Below are 8,975 nucleotides of genomic sequence, written 5' to 3' on the forward strand. Positions count from 1 at the left end.
AACATAGGCTGCTCAAGTCTGACTCCCAAGTACACTGAAGTGGGTGGGAACACCTAGCTGACATGATTCAAACAAACTGTAACTGACAAAGAAAGAAACTGGGCCTCCTATATATGCTTGTATGGAAGGAACAAAAAGTATGGGAAGAGGGAGCAACAAGAAAGGGTCCTCAGTCCCCAATCCTGAGAACACTGATCCAGGAAAGGTAAATGCAAAGGAGAACGAGGACACAAAACATGCAACATCAGGCACAGCACCAATAGACATAAAGCGATATCTCCAGGACCTCATAGACGAGTTCAAAAGTGAAGCAGTTAACCAAGTAAAGCAAGATATAAGTAGAAAAAAGAAATGCTAAGCACCTCCCAAGAAAAAACAGATGGTGGAATGGAAGGACAGGAAAAAAGGGGAGAACTGTTTGATGGAGAAAATAGAGAAAACATAGAATACGTGAAGCAGGTTCAAAGAGATTACCAGGAAACTAAAAATTCTATGGAAAGCTAGCATAACAGCTTGAAAGAAACTAAGGATAGATTATCTGAACTGGAGGACAGATTTGTAATGTGGGAGCATGAAATGAAAAACTTCTTAAAAATAACAAGAAAATAAGCAGTAACAATACAAAGGCTAGAAGATGATAAGGGGATCTATAAATTAAGAATTAAGAATGTAAAGGAAGAATCAGGGATACAAACAAATGAACTGCAAAGGCTATTCACAGAAATAATCAAGCAGAACTTCCCTAATATGGGAAAAGGTAACAATACTCAGATGTATGAGGCATACAGGACCCCAGGCTCCTACAACCCAAACAGAGCTACACCCGGGCATATAATAATCAAAATTCCAGAAATCCAATATAAGAACAGAATATTAAAAGCTGTCAGAGAAAAGGAACAGATCACTTACATGGGAACACCCATCAGAATTACAGCAGACTTCTAGCCAAAAACCATCAAATCATGAAGAGCATGGGGAGAAATAATTCAAGCTTTGAAAGACAATAACCTCCAGCCAAGATTGTTATATCCTCACAACTGTCCCTAGAAATTAATGGAGAAACACGAAGCCTCCAGGATAAACAGGAACTAGGGGAATTTGCAACCACCAATTCAACTCTACAGAGAATACTGCAGGACATTCTAAAAGAGAAAAATACCAAGATTCCAGAAACAGAGGCAGAGAGGCCACAATGAATGGAGCAGAAAGCAAAATGAAGAAGACAAACTGACAACTAATGACAGAAAAAGAGCTCAACAGAAATGAGGCAGAGATGGTTGGATGGTAGGAACAGCTATTTTGGAGAAAACAAGACATCGTAATAGCTAATGCTGATCTAATATCATCTTGTTTTGAAGTCCCATCAGGCTTTTGTTCTTCTGTCTCAATCGGTCTTAACATGTTGTATCTTATTGGATTTTATTATATGTGACAATATAAACAAAAACTTTTGTGGACAAGGAGATAATACAGAAACCATTGTTCATTTTCTGTTAGTTGGTTCTAAATACCCTGTAATACTGTCATTCTCTTGAATGGTTTTACATTGTCTTGATATGTTTGATGCTACAGTATATGAAGTTGTGTCGATGTCCGCTCCCGGCCGGCAGGAAAGACACACGACAAGGTCTGGCGGTGGTCAGGCTTTTCTTTATTCTCTCCTTATACAGTCTGCCCCGAAGCCTCTACCGGTCCGCTCTCCGCGGCTCCTTCCGTGCTTCAGTCTGCCCCGAAGCCTCTACTGGTCCGCTCCCCGCGGCTCCTTTTGTGCTTCAGTCTCTCTCTCTCTCGGGGGTGGAGGCACTGGCTATATATAGGATTAATAGCTAGGCAGACTACCCTGTGAGGCGGGAACTTAGTGGGGTGATAAGAAACAGGTGCCACACAGGCGGGCTCGATGAGAGGGGTAATCTAGCCCAGGCTTTTGTACTTTCCCACAGGCCTCGCAATCACCGCGTCTGATGACTTGACAGTGCCACGGCTCCCAACATCTCCCCCTATTTTATTTTAAATGATGGCTACGCGCATCGCAGCCCGTCCTGGATAGAGTGCAGAGGCCTATGCCCCGAACTGAGGCCCACCGTAGGCCCTTAGCGTAGACCCTGGTCGGCCGTCCCAGGGTCCACCAAGGCCCTGAGGCCCTCGTCCTTTTTTCTAGGGCCAGGAATGAACCGGACGGAACCTGGTTGCACATAGGCATGCACTCATTTCTCTCCACGAATCCCCTCGGAGAGAAATTTATCTAACAATCCAGCGGCTTTCGAGCGGAACGGGGTAGGGCCTGGCTTAGGTTGAGTCGTGCTGGGGAGGCACGCTCTTACCCGTCATTGACTCACCCACCCTGCTACATGTTGTTGTCTAGGGAGGAGAATGTGGGAAGCCTGTCACTTTTAAACGCGGTCGTAGGCCATGCGAGCGAGCCATGTGTATACAAGGGTAGCACATAGGGGAGCAAGCCGTTCCAGGCCCCCAAAAAGGGATTGTCCTGCAGTTCTTTTAGGGCTCATCTTGTTGTTGGGTCTGCGGTTGGCCTCTGGTGGAACAGGCCTGATCTTCAGTCGAGGGACTTGTCGCGTCAACCTCTCTGGGACCCACATTGGTTCTCGTCCCGATTCCTGCGGAAAGACACAAACCGCGCCTCGGCTTCCTCTTTTGTATCTCTGCCCTCCTTGACGGACCCTTCTCGGGAGCTTCCTCACTGTGCCTGTTCAAACACCTCGCGTACTTCTACAAGTTCTTGAGAGCTCCCCCCGTAACTACCCTCACTCTTTAGGCACGTGTGTATCATTTCCCACAATGGACGAGCAGAGACTGAAGCTCTACCCTCCCGCTCTGCTAGGGAAAGGTCTCTGCCCAACTTTTCCCAGGAGGGCAGGTTTACATGCCCTGTAGGCAGAAACCAGGGAGCAAAGCTGTCAATCTCTGCAAGGAAATTTTCTAAAGTCTTACGCCCTACCTTGAGGTCCTTGGACTTTAGGAGTCTCCGAAGGACCAACACCAAGGCTGTGTATCTTTACTTGGCATGTTTCCCATTTTTAATATATCTTCTGTTATTTTTACTTCTATGTTTATGTTTTACACTCTTTTATTACCTTAAGTTCTGGTGTTATGTTTCATACTCACCGCGTGAGGCCCAAGAAACCCGCCACTTACGCGTGAGGTTGAGAGGAGTCTACAAACCCTGTAGGTGCGCGCCACCCAGGGCCCAGGCTTATCCTCTACTCACCTGTCCTGCAGCTGCAGCACTGTGTAGGAGAATGCAGTCCACCGCCGCGTCTCGGGGTTGATCAATCCCCGTGCGGGCCTCCAAATGTCGATGTCGCTCCCGGCCGGCAGGAAAGACACACGACAAGGTCTGGCGGTGGTCAGGCTTTTCTTTATTCTCTCCTTATACAGTCTGCCCCGAAGCCTCTACCGGTCCGCTCTCCGCGGCTCCTTCCGTGCTTCAGTCTGCCCCGAAGCCTCTACTGGTCCGCTCCCCGCGGCTCCTTTTGTGCTTCAGTCTCTCTCTCTCTCGGGGGTGGAGGCACTGGCTATATATAGGATTAATAGCTAGGCAGACTACCCTGTGAGGCGGGAACTTAGTGGGGTGATAAGAAACAGGTGCCACACAGGCGGGCTCGATGAGAGGGGTAATCTAGCCCAGGCTTTTGTACTTTCCCACAGGCCTCGCAATCACCGCGTCTGATGACTTGACAGTGCCACGGCTCCCAACAAAGTTGTACTCAAAGATTTCAAGGAAAGAGACACTATGGTAACTACCTTTATGTCAAGATATCTTGTGGTGAAACACTATTTTGCTTAAATGGTTATGTTCTGACCTGTGCTGTTTTGTTGTTATGTCCTCTTTTATTATTTTTTTATTTTTGTCTTTTTAATTAAGGGAGAAAATAGCAGGATATATTATAGTAACCCACTTTGATTTCCTATTAACTTGATTTGAAGCCCTGTATCGCTCTCACCATCTTGTTTTGACTGATTTTCCTCCATTCTGTTTTGCTTGATAGTACCAAGTTTGAGAGTATAGGCAACAACTGTGAAGACAATAAGATTCACTATGATGCCCATTCTGGTTTAACTATTATCTTCTTTTGAAGTCCTGTAATGTCTCCAATGTGTTCGTTTTATTGGTTTTGTTCTGTACCATTTTGTTCAATTTTATTATACCTGATGATATAGGCAATTCTTTTTAAGATAGCAAGAAACACTATGGTAACCATTGTTGATCACCTTGTATTCTGTTTTCACATTATGTACTATGTCCATCCTTTTGATTTGCCTGACTCTGTTTTGTTATGTTACATTTGGTTTTATTCTCTTCAAAACAATGTAATAAGAACTGTGGGAATAATAAAACCCAAAATGTGTGATTATCATTGTAAAAAAGAGAGGAAAAGAAAGTGCTCTAAAGGATATAACTGCATGTATATTTAAGCATATAACCATATTACTGAGCTTTGTTGGATCATTGAACAGAACTGTTTACAGTCTCAAACAGTTTGAATGTCCACTTTATATGCTTTAATTTTGTAACTTGAACAACTATTTCTATGATGAAAATATATAATCTAGAAACTAGTGATTTCCTACTGTTTATATCTCTTTTTGAAATTCTGCATAACTTTTATCCTTTTTCTGGTTTTTTTTCTTTTTCTCCTTAAATGAAATTTTTTTAAAAAAGAAATTTTTCCTTTCATGATCCCACATTGCACACCTGTCCTACAGTTTGGATAATCTATCCTTAGTTTCTTTCAAGCAGGTTTGCCAGCTTTCAATGGAGTTTTTTTTTCCTGGTAATCTTTTTGAACCTGCTTCACGTATTCCATGTTTTCTTTATATTCTTCATCAAACATTTCTCTCTCTTCTTGGTGCTACTCCATTCTTCTGTCTGTGTCTTATTGACAGGTGCTTAGCATTTCTTTTATTAATCTACTTATATCTTGCTTTAATTGGTTAAATATTTCACTTTTGAACTCATCTATGAGGTCCCAAAGATATCTCTTTATTTCCACTGATGCCGTTTCTGATATTGCATGTTTGCTGTCCTCAATCTCTTTTGTATTTACCTCTCTTGGATTAATATTCTCAGGGTTGGGGCTGGGGAATTTTTCTTATTGGTTCTTCTTCTCATATTTTTGGTTTCTTCCATACAGGCATATAGAGGAGGTCTCAGTCACTTTCCTTGTTTGTTATAGTTCTTCTGAAGCCTGCTGGCTAGGTAATCCTGCCCACCCCAGTGTGTTTATTGAGATGCAAACAGGGGTGGTGAATGCTGGCTCCTCCCCTCAGGGGTCAGTCAACCTGCTGAGGCCTTCACTGTGTTAGTGCATGCCATTCATACAGAATTGGTTTGGGACAACTTATTGGGTCTCAGCCAGTGGTGTGACCCAGGCCAATGATACCCCACCAATCTGGTCTGGGAAAGGAACAACTGACTAAAGTCACTACTGTTCCTTGTTTTTGCCAGTGCTGCCCGATTCCAAAATGTCATCCCATTGGTGCCCCTTTCCTGTGGAAGGATTTTATTCCTGGCACTCACCGCAGGTCAGTGTAGGTCCCTTGCAGGCTCCAGTCTCCATTCATCTTGCCAACCTCCAACTTCTGTGCGACTGCACTTCAGTGTGACTGGAACTATGGTTCCAGTGAGTCAAAGCAGTGGGAATTCAGGTGCATGAGAGCACTGAATCTTAGCTGCCTCAATAGTAACCCTGGACTGCATGTTTGATGGGTTCTTTTTGCTTTAGCTTCTTCCTAGGTCCAGAGGATCTATCTCCTTTTGTCTGGGTCTCTCCACGATGTTTTATTTTGGCATCTGAGTTGTTTGTCTCAGGGAACCTCTGTATTCTGCTCTTATCTATCCACCATCTGCCATTTTTGCTAGAATTAGGAACCAACTTCTCAATAGCAATAAGGGTACTGCAGACAAAGAAAGTATAAAAGAATGGGCTTCAGAACTTCCTTGTCAGGTTGTTTCTGGGGTTGGGGTTCATACAAACCTGAATGGTTATTGTTCCCTCTAATTTTCTTCCCACAAGCAGGGCTTAGACAGTATATATATAGGAACATACATGAGACAAAGTCCTGAAACTAGAAAATAGACCCTTTTCTCATTCTTTCTGTCACTCCCTCAACACCAACCCACCAGTGTACGCAAACACACTTGGTTTTCATCCCAGCTCTTTTAGGACTTGACCCTTTTTTCTTTAAAGAGAACTGAGTGGCATCCTCTGGTAAGAAGTGATTATAAAACTGGGAGTGATGAAGCGTACCTGTAGCTCCAGCACTCTGTGAGGCTGAGGCAGGAGGATTGCAAGTTCAAACCTAGCCTAAGTAACTTAGTGAACAATACTCTATCATAACTGGATGTGGTGGTTCATTACTGCAATTCCAGCACTTGGGAGGCTGAGATAGGAGGATTGTCACAAATTTGAGGCCAATGTGGGCTACAGTTGAGCTACATAGTGAGACTCTGTCTCAAAAACAAAAACAAAGACAAAAGACCCTGTCTCAAAATTAAAAAACAAAACAAACAAAAAAAAATTAAAAGGACTGGGGAGGTAGCTCAGTGCTAACTACAGCCCTGGGTTCAATTCTCAGTATCAAAAGACAAATGTTTGTGGGAAACAATGCTTGGCACAAACAGCCTATTTCAGAAAATATTTGTAAACAGTAAAATAATTTCACAAAGGATCTATAGGCTCAGGACATGATGCACTGTCTATAAACTATGGAATTTGTGTGCCTAAGACCTAATACTGGCTATGATACTGTAACCTTGGGTAGGTGCTTAACCTTGCTATGCTTTGGACCATGTAAGTGGGGGAATGATAAAAATACCTACTTGATCAAAGTGATTATGAGAATGGAATGAAATAATTATATGAAGCACATAGCATTGTGTCAGGCTTAAAGTGCTTGTAAATATATGCTAAAATTTAATTCTCCCACAGTGCCTCACAGTTCTGAACATGTAGTCTTTAAAGTATTTGAGAAGTAAATGAAATTGACAACTCTTAGTTTATTTACTGTAATTCCATTTCTGTAACATGCTAACTTGCCTATACTTAGCCTACCAAATTCCCAATAATATAAGAATAGCTATGTTGCAATGGCTTACTTCTTTTTCCCAAATTTGTTAAGTCTGCCTTGCTTTTCCAGAAATCTGCTGGCCCCATATTTACCTCCTTTCCACTCAACAAGACTTGTCTTTCACGTGTGCCTTTTGTGACTTTAAGATTTCAAAAGACAAAAAGAGAATGGTTAATTCGTCTTTATAAATGGAAGAGGGTACCTACCTACCTTTCCTATCACTCCAGATTCCACATTTCCTTCTGTGTTCCTGGAAAATTCCCGTGGAATGGAAAGGCCACCACCTAAAGGAGGTTCTGGGAGTTTGTTTGCATAATATATCAATAGAATCTCTTCTCCTATAATGGGAGAAGCAGGTTTTTCAGGTTGTAAGCTACAACACACCCTTCCTTTTAAATTCTATAAATTCTTAGGATATTAAGTCATCAAGGCTAGGAAAATACATGATGGGTAATTTTGGCCTAGCCCAGTACTGAATCACGCTTTTCCACCACGTACATCTCAGCTCTAGCTCTAATTGGCTTGTCTGACTGTGTTTGTGTGTATGTGTTTCTATGTATCCTAAGTAGCTGATTCATTTCACTTTTATAGACAAAATTACTGTTCCATGCTGCTCCTGCTCTTAACTGAGGGCATGTTGACCATTAGGAAGAAATTCTTTCTTTGAATTTCAAAGAAACAATGTGTTCTCCTGGATGTCTGATAGTTTCTTTCAAGTTCACTGAGTAACAGAGTCAGTGTGAGCTTTATATAAGTCGCTTATTTATTATGAAAAAATGAAACAAAAATGTTTGGATTGTGGAAAAAGTCTCCATTGCTCCAAAATTGTATTAGTCACTTTCCCACCATTAGGACAAAATTCCTGACACCTACATTTTAAAGGAGAGGTTGATTTTGCCTCACAGTTTCAGAACTTTCAGTCTATAGCCTATAGGCTACAAGGCAAAAATAACATGAAGGAAGGGCATAACAGAGTAAAGCTGCTCACATCATGTTGGCCAGGGAGCAGAGACAGAAGGGAAGAGTCAGGGCTGAGAACATACCCTCCCATGTCATATCCCTAGTGACCTGACCCTTCTAGCTAGACCCCACTGCCATATGTGAGATTGCACATGGGCATTCTAGATCTAAACCAAAGCACAAAGTAGGAAACTATATTCTCCCTGCAAATTAATTAACCAATCCTTTTAGCTCCAAACAGCAGTGGAAGTTTGAGTAACTTTCCATGCCTAGAAATAATTCTAGTTAATCCCCCTATTGCTTAGAAGAAAAATCTCCCTCTGACATAAAGTCCTGATACTGTAAAGGAAAAAAAAGGAAATGATTAAACTCTTAGGATGATCACAAGAGTAAAATTGAAAGAAATCATAAAAGAGTAAAATTTTATGGGAACAGAAAGCCCAAAGTTAGATTGTTTACAATTTCCTGAAGCACTGTGGTGGCCATGACTGGTACATACTACTAGGAATTCTTCTTTTTCTTGGTCTGTGAGCAACAAGTATTAATTAGATAAATACTGGGATACTAGGTCTCAATAGGCAGTGGTCATAATAACCTCAATTTCTTGCTTACTTCAGAGGCATCCATTTGACATGTCCATCAAAATATTCAACTGAAATGAGATGTAAATATTGTGATATATGGAAAAGGGACACATGCTTTCATCCATTGGTTATGTGGAATGGTTCAAGAGAAGCCAAACCTATACTACTTACTAGAAAGTAAAGCCTTGCAGGAAAAACAGTACTAATGATATTTAATGTGGACTAGGGTCCCACCAGTTTCACTTTATTTTGGAAGTGTTAGTCAACCATTCCAACTCCAAGCAACATGAAGGTGACATATTGGCCATTATTATTTTCCCTTCCCTAAAGAAAGCAAGAATA

General features: G+C 41.9%; 1 long non-coding RNA gene across 1 annotated transcript; it reads right to left on the reverse strand.

Annotated features, from left to right (window-relative positions):
• Window positions 1-1,630: 1,630 nt before the first annotated feature.
• On the reverse strand, window positions 1,631-4,136 carry LOC134475474 (uncharacterized). Its single transcript, XR_010046608.1, has 2 exons — window positions 3,227-4,136; window positions 1,631-2,615 (listed from the first exon to the last, which is right to left on the reverse strand). It is a non-coding gene; the product is annotated as an uncharacterized LOC134475474 (long non-coding RNA).
• Between the last annotated feature and the right edge of the window lie 4,839 nt (window positions 4,137-8,975).

The sequence above is a fragment of the Cavia porcellus genome, unplaced genomic scaffold (genome assembly GCF_034190915.1).
Source record: "Cavia porcellus strain 051 isolate PalLab524CR breed Dunkin Hartley unplaced genomic scaffold, mCavPor4.1 scaffold_3, whole genome shotgun sequence".
NCBI lineage: Eukaryota > Metazoa > Chordata > Mammalia > Rodentia > Caviidae > Cavia > Cavia porcellus.